Raw genomic sequence first — 4439 nt, 5'->3', positions numbered from 1 at the left:
GTAAGAGAATCCGCCAGTGTGGTCAGGTCACACTATTGGTGGTAATTTAATAAGCAGCATTAATTGAATAAAACGCTTCACTAATCAAATCTTCAACCTCCTCCCCCCCTTCTGAGAAACTTGTCTGGTCAGATGACCTTCATTGTAAACTTGCTTACAATGTCTTGGCTTAATATTAAAAAGGAATCTGTTTAAACAAGCCAAGTCACTCAACAAAACAGTCCTGGGGCTGTGAACCTTCTCCAGAGTTCTGAGCACTTCCTTCTCAGCCTCTCTCCCTGTCATCCCTACCTTTATTTGGCCTTTTGAGCACAGTCCCTTTGGCAGAAGAGTTTCCTCTGTCGGTGGTGTGCCTAGAGGTGGGAGTTTTTAAGAGATGGCTGAGGCTGTGAGAAGTGGGAGGAGCTTTCCTCTTGGAGCCACACTCAGCCAGCTGAGTCTTCAAGGACTTTATTAGTATGGAAATGAAGCAAGAGGTCTGCTTGCTAAGGTGGAGAACACCGAACACACAGCATACAGACAGTCTAAAGTTTATTTTTCTAGCGAATGTAGAAACTGTGCGTTGACAAATTGAAAAGAGAAAATAAATAAAAAGAAGTTAAAATCATTCCTACTATTACCATCCAGATGTATCTGAAACTGCCAGTACCATTTTGGCAAGTTATTCCACCTATATATTGTACGTGCGTATATGCCCATGCACAAACGTGTACACAGAGGTGGAGGCCAGAGGTTGGCATGAGGAGTTTTCTTCAACTATTTTTCATCTTATTCCTTGAGACAGGATCCCTCACTAGATATTCTGGCCAGTGAGCCCCAGGAATCCTCCCATTCCCAGTTACCTGGTGCTTGGTTCTAGATGCATGCTACTGAGACTGGATTTTTGTGCAGGTGTAGGGGACCTGAACTTAGGTTTTTTTGGTTGTTGTTGCTGTTGCTGCTGCTGTTATTTTGATTTTTTTCCTTCCTTCCTTCCTTCCTTCCTTCCTTCCTTCCTTCCTTCCTTCCTTCCTTCCTTCCTTCCTTTCCTATCTCTCTATCTATCTCTCTATCTCTCTATATCTCTTTATATCTATCTCTATCTCTATCTCTCTATCTCTCTATCTCTCTATCTCTCTGTCTCTCTGTCTCTCTGTCTCTCCGTCTCTCTGTCTCTCCATCTATCTATCTATCTATCTATCTATCTATCTATCTATCTATCTATCTATCTATCTTCGAAGCAGGGTTTCTTTGTGTAGGTCTGGCTGTCTTGGAACTTGCTTTGTAGACTAGACTGGTCTCTGACTCAGAGAGCCTTCTGCCTCTGCCTTCTGAGTGCTAGGACTAAAGGTGTGTGGCACCCCCACTCAGTCAAATTTAGTTTTTTTTAAACTCATGTTAGCACTTTTTTGAGTGAACTGGCTTCTCAGCTCTGCTTTTACTTAGCTGGAGGTGATACACGTAACAAAGCAAAAGCGTGACCGCACTCCAAGTGTAATTTTCAACTTAGTTTTTTATTCCACTCTACCAGTAGATTTGTACAAAAAGGTTTTTTTTTTTTTAAAATTGCTTTTATAGAGCTATATATTTTTCTCCACTCTCCTCTCTCCCTCTCCCCTCTCCTTCTACTCTCTCCCATGGTCCCCATGCTCCCAGTTTATTCAGGAGATCTACAAGAACAATTTTAATGGTTATATTTTAAATGGATTCCATTTGGCTGGTGGAGCTAGTCATCAGTCTAATAGTTATTCATTTTTTTGTGTTCGGTATTATTTGTCATATAGCACCATGTCTGGATGAATAGACTGGGTTTCTGACTTCACGGATTTTCTTTCTAGTCCCGATCTGGTTCTCTTAGGCTCCACGACTTCTGGGTCTTAGCACTCTGTTTGATTATCTGTTTCTAACTGAGATCTATTTCTCAATTGATTTCTCTGCGTGTATGTTTGCTGGCTTGGATGAACCTACTGAGACTTCAAAGATTTTTCCAGCCACTACCCTCCTTGACCTACAACAGGTAGAGCAAGATAAACTTTTCTTTAATTCTTAATCTGTTATCAGCATTAACGTTTAAACAGGAAGCCAGAAAGCTAAAAGGCCCTGTGAATCTTGGATGTAGTCAAAACAGCGAAGGTAACTCTGGAAGACCAGTGGCTCTGAGGGCCCTGCGATGCTTCGCACAAATTGACTAATTGAATTCCAAATGCTTCCTGGGTACCAGACCCTGTTACGTGCTACAGATCCTGTAGAGAACAAACAACAAGGTTACCTGGACTGTCGCCCTCGGTTGTAAGAGGAGGAACAAGACCGTCAATTAGTAAAAGGAAGTAAGCAGTAGAGGGGGGAGAGCTGTGGGGGAAAAATACAGAACAGAGGGAGCTGTGGAGTGTCAGGGGGAAGGGCAGCTTTACAAAGGAAAATAAAGTGTTTAGGGTACATTGTTTTCTCTGAACTGCCCCAAAGTGAATTTAATCATGATGACAGCCTTCTCGTTCATAAATCAAGTGACTGCTGGACAAGAGTAACAGACCCACAAAGGGGACATAGGCAACTAGATACAAAGGAACTGGACACATTTCTCAGCTACAAAGAATAGAGCAGTCAGATCGCAGATTTTGCAAATAGCCCACAACTAATAATGAAGAAGATAATCTCTCAGTTGTGTCTTCACCATCCTCCTTTAATTGGTTATATCTGAGGTAGTTGTACTAATAGTTGCTAATAGTTGTACCTGACCATTATACTTAGAAGAAACACCTAGATATGCTAGCAAAAGTTTAACTGACTGGAGTCTTGGGATTGGATAGAGGCCAATGGTGTGGTTCCACCCCAGGCATAACTCATGGGGTGGGGGTGGGGGCTAAAGCCATTTTGTGCCGAGCTGAACGGATACCTTTATTCACAGCCAAATCACCGACATCTTCTTGGCAATAGTACCAGCTGCCAGGCTTGCTTTACAGAGGTGGTGCAGGCTGGCAAGTGGTACGAAGGTGTGCCTTGTATCATCAACAAGCTCCCAGGGAGACTGCAGGTATACCCAGGGTGAATCAGTGAGCCCTTCGGCAGTTTTTGACGAGCAGACCTGTAATTGTTTCGCGTTTCTGCTGTTACAGAAGCACTGGGCACTTTTTGTACATCTCTTCCACACTTAACTAATTATTTTCTCTGAGCAGATACTTGAGGTAGGGATTACTGCGTGAGAAAGCATTTGAATTTCTGAGGTTAAGGCATTCCTCCAAGTTTAAGGTGCACAAGAAGCATTTTGGGGTCTTGTTAATAAACAGGGTGGGGGGCCTGGATTGTTTCTAACAAGCTTCCTGGTGACTCCCGGAGTGTCCTTTGGAGTTGTAACCACATTTTGAATTGTAACTTTCTAATACCTATATTCAAGCTGCCTCCCAGGAAGCAGATGTATTTTAACAGTTTTTTTTATAGTTACAAAGTGTTCTGAATTGTAAAAAAAATACTTTCCCTTACATTAATTCCTTTTACTAGCCCAGGTCTACAGGCTTTACCATCCACCCCTACTTTATAGAAGTGGAAATATACTCCCTATGACTAGGGAGTTTAAGAAGAGCCAGGAGAGCAGTAAGTTCTTAAAAGCACTATCACATTAGAAGTTCCCCGGAAATGTTGCGTTTAGCCAAGATGGTTTATTTGCAATTCCCTAGTCAAGAAAGCTGATGAACGGACAAGCTCACACAAGGCAGTTCTAGGTAAGGCGAAGGTCTACCCAGGATGGCAAGTATGTATGCTCCAGAAAAACTGAGTTTACTCTGGTCTAAGGAAGAACTTTCTGGTTCACAATACTGTATGAGAGGTGTTCTGTAAGGGGAGAATTCTCTATACTGCACAGACTCAAGCCGATCAGCCGATCAGCTCTTCGCAGGTCAGAGGGGACTGCAGGCATGTGAGTGGGAGATAAGTGACTAACCCTACGGCTGAGAGCAGAAATCTTGCTCTCATCAGTCAATGATCAAAACGCAAAGAATCTGGGGGATGCTATTGATTGGAAAGTGCCCTGGATATTGTGGGGGCTAAGAGGTTCTTTTCACAGATCCCCGTGGTCAGGAGGCCTGGAATGACCCTTGAAGCGTTCGTGGGAGAGTCCACAACCCCTTCTCTGACAACTGTGAGGAGAATGTACTTATCAGCCATCTCTTTTCCTCTTCTTTGTTTTTGACTATCTGTTATTTATTTAAACGAAATATTCGAACAGAGTTCTCCTGGCTGAGAAGCCAAGAACTGGGAGGACAGGTTCTCTCAGTAAATCACGTTAGACCTTGGATGAACCACAAATCAAACTAGTTTTTCTGTAGGTGAGGTGGCGCATCCGTGTTTGCTGCACTATGCCTGTAGACCCACTGCTTCCTGTATGCCCTGTATTATCTGGGGCAGGAGCTGAAAGAAACAATCTCTCTGGAGCTTTGGGATCAAGGGAATGAACTGAGCAAGCTGTT

The 4439-nt window shown here is 43.1% G+C and overlaps 1 long non-coding RNA gene across 1 annotated transcript in view; it reads left to right on the top strand.

The window, feature by feature from the left end:
* The window catches only part of LOC146894925 (uncharacterized), a 38213-nt gene that overhangs the window by 135 nt on the left and 33639 nt on the right, over positions 1-4439 (top strand). The gene's annotated exons all lie outside the window — the stretch shown is intronic.

This window comes from Myodes glareolus, chromosome 5 (genome assembly GCF_982192425.1).
Source record: "Myodes glareolus chromosome 5, mMyoGla1.1, whole genome shotgun sequence".
Lineage (NCBI taxonomy): Eukaryota > Metazoa > Chordata > Mammalia > Rodentia > Cricetidae > Myodes > Myodes glareolus.
This window is presented reverse-complemented; position numbering and strand designations above follow the sequence as displayed.